Source organism: Notolepis coatsorum, assembly GCF_963971535.1.
Source record: "Notolepis coatsorum genome assembly, chromosome: 13".
In the NCBI taxonomy this organism is placed as follows: domain Eukaryota; kingdom Metazoa; phylum Chordata; class Actinopteri; order Aulopiformes; family Paralepididae; genus Notolepis; species Notolepis coatsorum.
This window is the reverse complement of record NC_140177.1, coordinates 2,005,879-2,016,664: the sequence shown is the minus strand read 5'-3', so window position 1 is coordinate 2,016,664 and position 10,786 is coordinate 2,005,879.

The window sequence follows — 10,786 nt, the reverse complement described above, 5'->3', positions numbered from 1 at the left end:
GTGACACTTTTAACATGTGTATCAGATAAGTAGGGGTCAGACCAAGGAGGGTTTTGTAAATTAGTGTAAGCCAATTAAATTCTTGTCAAGAGTGTAACAATGGCCATATGTGTATAAAGTCACAGGGATGTGTTGAAAAGGGGGCGTTTTTAGCAAACCTACTTGCTGAGTGATACACAACGTAAGGCGATCAAGGACACTCTTGCTTGCATGCATGTAAATTACATCACCATAGTCAAACAATGGGAGAATGGACATTTAGACGAGGGAGCGTTTAGCAGAGTGAGTAAAGCAGGAGTGATTCCTGTACAAGAATCCAGATTTAACTTTTATTTTTCATTGAAGATGTAACACATGCTGAGAAAAAGAATGTGTATTATCTAACCAGATACCCAGGTATTTATAAGTTTCGATACAGTATACTTACTTATTTACTTACTTTTTTACTGTATGAAGCACACTCTCTGGGGCTCATACAGAACCAATCATTTCACCGTAAGCTACATGTATTTTATTGTGACAGCTAATAAACAAACTTGAAACTATATACATCATTATTATTGTACATGCTATCATACAGAGTTATATGGGTTATAAATGGTAAATGGCCTGCATGTATAATAACACTTTCATTCTAAGCGCTTTACAACTTCACCCGTTCACTCACACATTCACAGCGGAGGTGACCCATGCAAGGTGCAAACCTGCTCATCGGGAGCAGTTAGGGGTTAAGTGGCTTGCTCAAGGACACTTCGGCGCGCTGCCCGGGACGAACCAGAATGGAACCGGGAACCTTCTGATCACCAGATGCTCTCCCTCCACGCCACAGGGATCTGACTGACGTCCGGCAGTATGTACGAGAAGATGGGGGAATAGATTTGTTATTTAGATGCATGAATGCCTATAGTGAGTGAATGTACAGAATATGTTTTTAAACTGTTTTTATATTAGCTTTAATGTCCTTCTATTTTTCTGTTTCTTTCTGGCTTAAACATCTAGCCCAGGGACTACAACTGAAAACTAGCAACCCTGCTAATGTTGGCATATTTACAGTTTTTTTTTTAATTTGTATTCATTCATATTATAAATGTATAACTGTTGATTGATATGCACTGTACCTGATCAAATACACTGAGTAAACTAAACTAAAAGTATGAGCGACAGTAGACTATGTAAGAAACTGTTTATGCAGATGGGTGGCCCTGGGCCAGTACATATTATTCACACATTATTTCAGAGAACAGGACTCTGAGGTAATATTAAAGGTAATATGAAAGGTACTATTGAGATGATTAAGGAGGCTGTTTTCCATCAGTTTGAAGATAAATGGTCTGTTGAGACCTGGAGCCAAAACTCAGAACATATGGTTTGATCAAAAATGTGTTCAGTGCTGAGAATGATGTGAAATATATAACCTGCCCAGGAGGAAAAGATCTGTGCCCAGATCAGATCTGGAATACTGCCGTTACATTATAACCTGCCCAGGAGGAAATATCTCTCTGTTCCCAGATCAACTCTGGAATACTGCCTTTACATTATAACCGGCCCAGGAGGAAATATCTGTGCCCAGATCAGCTCTGAAATTTGATTTGATTTGATTTGAATTTTTTTTAAATACAAGATTCCAGAAGAATGTCAAGGATTCTACACAAAAAAATTCAAGACTTATTTCCATTGTGGTCCTTGGTCTCAGACAGACAAGCAATACAAAACAGGTGTGATGTCGCGGGGCGGTCCTCACCCTGACGAGTGGGGATTACGTCCGGACATAGTCGGGCAGGTCTGGGACCGATTCCGTGGCCGTCCGGGATTCTGTACGCCCCCCCCCCCCCTTACACCTGATGGCTCAGCTGTTGGGGCGGGTACGTCGGGAGCGCGGGACTTGGTCCTGGTCGTGCCGGGCCGGGGCTCAGCTGTTTGGTCCCCGGCCCTGATTCAGCTCTGTGTAGCCCCGCCGTGGCCTGTTCCGTGGTCACCGCGGGCCCTCTCTCAGGCACGCGTAACTCTGTTCTGCCTTCCTGTTCTGGGGCAGCCTCTAGGCTTGGCTGCTGTCAGTGTGAATTGGTGGGGATGCGTCTTGGCTATTCTGTGGTTAACGCTATCCGGCACGCGCGCGCTCCATCCTAATACCACGGCTTACGCGGGTAGGTGGCGTATTTTCCAAGAGTGGTGTAGAGTGGGGGGCTTGGACCCGGTGTCCTGCCCCCTGGACGCTGTCCTTTCCTTCCTTCAGTCTATTTTGGGTAGACTGTCGGCTTCGACGGTGAGGGTATATGCCGCGGCTATATCCTCTTGTCTTGTCGGCCGGTTGTCTGAGGCCCCGTTTGAGCCTCTTGAGCAGGCGTCTTTGGAACAGCTGTCTTCAAGACTGCATTCCTGCCGGCCATCACCTCCGCTAAGCGCGTGGGTGAGCTGTGTGCTCTCTCGGTGCGGCCTGAGTGCTTGTCTATTCGATAGCGGTGCGACTCTGAGGCCTAATCCAGTCTTCGTGCCAAAAAAATATCCGGAGCTCTTTTCGCTCCAGGGATATTGTGGTTCAGGCGTTTCATCCGCCTCCTCACGCTGGTGAGTTAGAGGCGAGCCTTCACCTGTCGTGTCCCGTCCGGGCTTTGGGGGTTTACCTCAGTCGGACTCAGGACTTCAGGGCTACCGATCAGCTCTTTGTTTGTTACGGTGGCTCTTGCGCTGGTAAGGCACTGTCCAAACAGCGCCTGTCACATTGGTTGTGCGAGGGCATTGCCCTTTGCTACACGTTGGCTGGACTGGCCCCCCGCCATAGAATAAGTCACTGGGCGCGTTTCTATTGGTTGCCGACTTCCGTGAGTTCTTTACAGGCCCCTTGTGTGGTTCTCTGTTGTTGTCAAGTTGGTGTTGCGGTGCATGGGAACTCGAGAGTTCTGCTACGCTCGGTATATATGTATCTTGAGCCTTTGGTCACGTGGCTCAATGTTACATAAACTTTTCAATTTATTGCTCACGTGGGAAGTCTCTCTGGGGGTTCCCCGTCCCCTCCTTTATGGAGCAGGTTGACGGGGTATTGTTTAGGGATTTCCCTGACTCCTCGCCTGTAATGGTCTGTTGAGTCATGGGTTTCGGTGGAGGACATCTGTGCTGCGGCCGCCTGGTCCTCCCCGGGTCCCTTCGTTAGGTTTTACCTCATGGACATGACTGGGGGTTCTGTCTCCCAGGCGGTTCTAAGGTCTGGGACCTCCCCTGCGTCCCGCCCTTCGGTTGGTTAGCAGGGGTGTGTGCCACGGGGTGATGTGTCACACGTGGTCCCGCCTGTGCTGTGCGTTTTTAGGGGTCTCTAGTTCCCTCTTTTTCGCACTTTGGTGGAGTTGACTGCCGCCCCCTCTTCACTAGGAAGGGCGGGTGGACGGGACTCCCCTCCCCCTTGGTGGTAGGACTTGCGGGTCCTCAGGGGGTACATTTGTCGGGCCACGCCTCTGCTCTGCCCCATATCTCAGTATGGCGAAGAGCAAGACGCGATTGGCCAGTACGCTTATATAACGAAAGGTTATGACTATAACCTAGTTATATGAGTACTGGCTGAGCGTCTCGCTCTTAGCGCGCCCTGAGGTCCCTTGGTTGGGTTTTTCTATGATGGAAAACTTTTTCCAGAGGAAGGGCGAGTATGACCATGTCCGGTGTCTTATAGGGGACACTGGGGCGGGGCCTGGTCAAGTGCATGGGTGCATTGTTTTCGTCAATGAAGTACAGTAGGTACTGGAGATGAGGTATATCTCAGTATGGCGAAGAGCGAGACGCTCAGCCAGTACTCATATAACTAGGTTATAGGCATAACCTTTCGTTAACCTTCTGTCGTGTGGCAGTGAAAGGGTTAAGGAGGTGGGAAAGGGAGCAGCTGTCTAGGTGCATATATGTAGTTATTAAACTACATGATCCAAAGCTATGAATGTAGTGAATCTACCCAACTACTGTAAAATGTAGTCAAACTAGTAATTGAACTACATGTAGTTAATTACTCCTCAACACTGCATACCATCTGTACATACCTGCATATAACCCTTGTTATTATCTGTAGATACTATATCTATATCTGTACATATCCCTCACCTACTCTTACTAGTTATGCTGCTGGCCAGTGTGACTTACTACCATAGTGTCTGTATACCTGTATCACTGCTGCAGGGGTGTAAAGTACTTGAGTAATTGTACTTTGTTACAATACTTAAGTACTGTTTTTGGGGATTTGTATTTTACTAGAGTATTATTAGTTTGTACTTTTGTCTCTGTACTTTTACTCAATTACATTTCAGAGAAAAAAAAACATACTTTTTACTCACATTTAAAACGCAGACCTACAAAGTACAAATCTAGCAGGTCCAACGATTTTAATTATTATATTTGTTTCTCTGGCTGAACTAACGTTAACGTTATTAACTTATTAATACTGCGGCCGCACTCAATGGAAAATTAACCAGCCCATACCCATGCTGATTGGTCCTTGTGCAAGTCTAAAAAGCGGGGATCTTTGATTAAACACCTGCTATCAGAAGAATAGACTGTCAGAGTGACGAGCTACAGAAGACGGCCACAAACGATAGTACGAGTGATGAAGAGGACGAAACTTACCATTTCATTGCCCCGGAATAAAAAAAGTTTTTACTTTTACTTTTGAGAACTTAAGTACATTTAAAAGTTGAAACTTTTTTTTACTTTTACTCAAGTGTGTTTTTAGCCAGATACTGACTTTTACTTGCGTACGATTTATAGACGGTACCCATACTTTCACTTAAATATAATTTCTGGGTACTTTTTACACCCCTGATCACTGTACATATTAATATTACAACTCTGTACATACATCTGATTAGCACTATTACTCATTTATATACAGTTTAATCACCTGTACATTGTATATTACATTTGCACTCTGGTTGGATGTCAAACTTCTTTTTGTTGTACTGTACTTGTGCTCTATGACGACAATACATTTGAATCTAATCGAATGTAATCTAATCCTTTCAACATAGAAACACACAAAACTGCAGTTCACCATACGGCCACAGGGTCGCAGCAGAGATCCAACTTTTAAAGTCTTGATGACTTTATGGTTTTGCCGCTCTGTGATTTGTGATGACAGTTGAAAGAAAATGCCGTCCATATTTCACATTTTCTTTAAGCCAAGTTAAGCGTGACGCATTAGATTCTTTTAGGGGTCTGGGATGTTGAGGTAAATCAGTCCAAAGACACATTTAAACAGAGCAGGCAGTTTCCATTGCATCAGCAGCAGACAGACCCACCTGCTGGGTGCCAGAGGGCTCTGGGAATGGAACACATGCATACCTGACGGGCCTTTAGAAGCAGCAGCAGGGTTAGAGAGCAGGTGTCGTAGGCAGACCCCACTGTTCACGCCTCATGCAGCAGACATGAGGGAAGATAAGGGGTGTAAAAAGTACCCAGAAATTATACTTCAGTGAACGTATGGGTATACCGTCTCAAAATCGTAAGTAAAAGTCAGCGTATCTGGCTAAAAAACACACTCGAGTAAAAGTCAAAACGTTTCTACTTTTAAATGTACTTAAATTAAGTACTAAAAAGGTAAAAGTAAAAACTTTTTTTCTGACCGTCTATTCTTCTGATAGCAGGTGTTTAAATCGAAGATCCCCGCTTTCTAGTCTTGCACAACAAGGAGGACCAATCAGCATGGGTATGGGCGGGTTCATTTTCCATTGTTGGGGATTTGATTGGCTGTTTTTAAATAAAGCACGGCCGCAGGATTAATAACGTTAACGTTTGTTCGGCCAGAGAAACAAATATACTAATTAAAATGGTTGGACCTGCGAGATTTGTACTTTGTAGATCTGCGTTTTAAATGTAGGCCCTAAGGAGTAAAAAAGTATGTTTTTTTTTCTCTGAAATGTAATTGAGTAAAAGTACAAGACATACACACCTAATAATACTCGAGTAAAGTACAAATCCCCCAAAAACAGTAACAAAGTACTAGGGATGCCCCGATCACGTTTTTTGCCACCGATACCGATCACCGATCGTCGTGATCCATATCGGCCGATACCGATCCGATACCGATTGTTTTTGATTAAAAAGAAATTAAAAATGATTTTATATAAAACGTTTTTTTTTTTTATAAAATATATATATTATATAATTAGACTTGTACTTGTATTATCTGCGACTGCGAGACATCGCCACCACGCAACAAGTCAAAATGCTCACTATCTGCAAACAGCTCCACTGTCTGTGTGTACTCTAGTAGCCCAGCTCAAAAGGATTCTCCGGCGCTGCAGCGGGACCCCATTGGTAACGTTAAGTGCTTTGGTCGTTTCACATTCAGCAAGCCCTCAGCTCGAATACGCATTAAATCAATGTTATAAGACATTGATATCAAGAGCTATCTGTAGCTACTGCTAGCCGGCTAGATGACGTTAAGACAGAACTTTAGTTCAATGGGACATTTCGTTTTGAACAGTAAACGAACGTCAGCTGACGCAAGCTAACTGAGGTATGAACATGAACTACTAGACTTTCTGGATCATTTGTTGATATCAGGAGCTATCGGTAGCTAGCCGGCTAAATACCGTTAGACAATGCCTACTAAACGTGAATAGTTGACTGGGTAATTTTGTTTAAACAGTAACGATAGCTAGGTAGCTAACGTTAGCGCAGGTCGAATGCAGTGCACTACAGACTCGAGCAGAGGAGCCGCACCTCTTTGTTTACAAACTCTACACGGGGGCGGGCGGGGCTAGGGAGGAGGAGCAGCGGCAGTTTGCAGGTCGTGTGTGTCTGAGACAGACAGCGAGTGAGAGCTTCGCTTGATCGGTTTCCGCTATCGGCGAATATGACTAATTATCGGAATTCACAGATTGCATATTTATACTGAGTATCGGCCGATAACGATCGGTGGCCGATCGATCGGGGCATCCCTACAAAGTACAATTACTCAAGTACTTTACACGCCTGTACTTATCAGACTTCCTACCACTAGTCTACTTCCAGTGTCAGGCTCCTGCTTCTCACCTCGAGGATGCTGCTGTGACATGTTGCTGGCCTGTTGTGACACCTCAACCCTGTAGTCACACACACACACACACACACACACACACACACACGTTAGGCAATTGCCGGCCTGGCAGCCTCCTAGCTTCAGCTCCTGTTTGACACCTAAACCCTGTAGACACACACACACACATACACACAAGCACACAAGCACACGCAAGCACGCACACACGCAAGTACACACACACATGCAAGCACACACACATGGACATACACACCAGCATATGCAAGCACAGACGCACACACACATATACACACACTCACTCACTTTCACACAAACGCTCGCTCGCACACACACTCTCTCTCTCTCTTACGTAAGCTCCAACCAGGCAGGCCTGCGTTAGTCATAACACACACAGAGCAGCGATATACACCTATTAGCTTTTAAAGGTCAAACAAGTGAACGTTAGACACAATGGAACTCATTTATCAAAACACACAGAACACATTAGACAAGTCTTGCTTATATTAGACGAGTCCTTGGAAACTGTTGGGTGTGAATATTTGGTATCTTAAAAGTAAATTGTGGCACGGTCAGCTTTCAACCTTCCAGACATATGGAAATATTGATAAATGAGTTCCATTGTCTTGGAAAGAGAAGTACAGTATATATAGTTTTGTGTTTAAGTAGCTCATAATGGTGTTGATGTTCAACATCCTTGACGTGAGACTTTAATGTGGCATATTTCAGTGGAGACCAAGGAACTTGAACATTGCCTCTATAGCTGGCAGACCCCCGTCCCCCCACTCCTTCTGGATTCCAGGAAAAAAAAATGACACACTATTGACATTTTGTGTTTGAGTTAAATGTTACATTACGCAAAAGGTCAGCGGAAAGTAAACTCTGAGGCAGAAAGAAAGAGAGAGAAGAGATGGAGAGAGAGAAGACAGATGGAGAGAGAGATACAAGAGAGAGAAGAGAGACAGAGTGAGAGAAAGAGGGGGGAGAGCAAGAGAAAGAGAGTGAGCGAGAGAGAGATAGTGAGAGATATAGAGTGAGGGAGAGAGATAGAGTGAAGGAGATAAAGTGAATGAGAGAGAAAGTTTGAGTGAAGGAGGGGGAGAGGAAAGAGAGTGAGATAGAGTGAAGGAGAGATAGTGAGGGAGAGAGAGGAGTGAGATAGAGTGAAGGAGATAGTGAGAGATAGAGAAATAGAGTGAGATAGAGTGAAGGAGGGAGAAAGAGAGTGAGATAGTGAGAGTGAAGGAGAGAAAGAGAGTGAATGAGTGAGATAGTGAAAGAGAGATAGATACTGAGAGATAGAGTGAGGGAGAGGAAGAGTGAGGGAGAGAGAAAGAGTGAAGGAGAAAGATAGATAGAGAGAGTGAAGGAGAGAGAAAGAGAGAGTGAGAGAGAGTGAAGGAGAAAGAGAGTGAGAATAGATTTCACTGTGGCATTTTCTCCTTTCAAAGATGGAATCGAAAGTGCCGGATAGGACGTGAAAATCTACCCCCCCCCCCCCCCCATGATGAAGAACTGTGTGGAAAGAATTCTCCAGGAATACCTTCAAGGCATGGAGCAGCTTTCTGCCACGTGCAGGTGAGTGTGAGTGTGTGAGTGTGAGCGTGAGTGTGTGTGAGAGTGAGTGTGTGAGTGTGAACATTGTTACTCAGCTGATAGAGTTGTATCCTTCCTGATGACTTGTCGTACAGAACTTGTAAGTCGCTTTGGATAAAAGAGTCAGCTAGATGACTAAATGTAAATGTGTGCGAGTGTGTGTGAGAGTGCTTGTGTGAGTGAGTGCTTGTACTGTATGCATGCATGCGAGAGGAAGACAAATGGAAAGAAACCCATGTGAATATGAAAAAAATGGGATCTTTATTCAACATCTCCACACATATTTCAAATATACATATTTACATGTTTTGTACAATGAATACATCTTCTCCGTGTGTAACCTATGGACTAATAGCCTCGCGGTTGTATCACAATACATAATTGACCTCATCTCAAACCCCGCCCCCTCCTCGCGATCCTCCTTCCCTCGGGGGAAGCGACGCTCGCGATTGGGAGATCGAGAAAAGAGGGCAGGATTCGAGACGGGTCCATTCTCACAGTGCAATATGAACTTTGTGCACCCGTGTCAGTTTACTTTCACACGTCACATGACAACATGCGCGTGTGTGACTCACTCTACATGTATGAACCAAACCAGAAATGGGATCTTTACACATCACCATTCAGATTGCTTTTTCTGCAATTGATTAAACAGAACTGGCACAGTGGAACCGATTTGATTGTCTCAGAAAAAGGAAAAGAGTCCATCCCTCTGCCCGTCTGGCATTCCAGGCAGACCAGAGCAAAAACGATCCAGGCATTCCAGAGCAAACGTTTCAAAGTCATGTAATTGGGGGGATTTAATTAACCAAATAATGTGACCCAGATCTTCGACGCGCGGCGCTTTGTGGATGTACCAACGTTTTGTAACATCGCCTCCGCCAACCTTCCTTCAGAACGGCGTTATCCAATCAGAGCTGCTGCAAAGACGAACTAGTTATAGAAGCTCTATCCAATCAGAGCTGCTGCAAAGACGAACTAGTTATAGAAGCTCTATCCAATCAGAGCTGCTGCAGACTAACTAGTTACAGAAGCTCTATCCAATCAGAGCTGCAGCAGACTAACTAGTTACAGAAGCTCTATCCAATCAGAGCTGCAGCAGACTAACTAGTTATAGAAGCTCTATCCAATCAGAGCTGCAGCAGACTAACTAGTGGAGCCTGTATAGAAGAAGCCAAACGTCATTGAAAAGCCGCCTCCGTCGTCGGTCACAATGCGCGGTGAATTAAAAGCGGCTCGGTCCACAGAACGCGGCGCACACCGCTAGCAGGGAACACTGTGACCTGGTCTCCATGGTTCCCCGGCTCTTAATGGCAAAACATTACATGGTACCGACGGAGGATTTGAAACAGTCGCTGCGGATCCCAAGGTCAGGGCCGTTTTCAGTTTTTTTATACACAGACACACTTAAGTGTTGAGTCATGAGCGCGCTCTGCCAACATCAAATACTGCATGACTGCGAGTGATTCAGACCCATTCAGTTTCGGAAACACAGCGATAAGAGCACAAGCCTCCAAGCTCTCAGCTCCGGTCTGCCTGGGGGGGGGGGGGGGGGCGTTACAGAATGAGACAAACAAACGACTCGGTTTCCCCCTCCCTCTTGTATTAAAGCCTTGCTTCGTCGAATTGTTTACGAAACCCCCGACAAGTTAAACGACGACAGTATCGGTGGGAGGGGTATAAATCACACAACGCACCGTTTAACATAGCTCTGTCGAGGTTCTAACCCGTGTCACCCGAATACCACTCCACTGCTGCGGTACCCTTACCGAGTCTACAGGCGTCCGTTCGCCCGCAGAGCCCGGTCGGGTACGTACGTCTCAAAAGATACGCGCATCGTAAAAACAGGATCGCTCAACCTTCTCCGTCGCGGCAGAGGCGAAGGTGTTCCAACCTAGCTCTAATCCAAAACTGCCGTTAGCTTAGCAGTGGGTAATAGCGTTAGCTCAGTGTGTGGGGCAGAGCGTTAGCTTAGCTGTGGGTAATAGCGCTAGCTCAGTGTGTGGGGCAGAGCGTTAGCTTAGCTGTGGGTAATAGCGGTAGCTCGGTGTGTGGGGCAAAGCGTTAGCTTAGCAGTGGGTAATAACGCTAGCTCAGTGTGTGGGGCAGAGCGTTAGGTGTGTGGGGCAGAGCGTTAGCTTAGCTGTGGGTAATAGCGCCAGCTCAGTGTGTGGGTAATAGCGT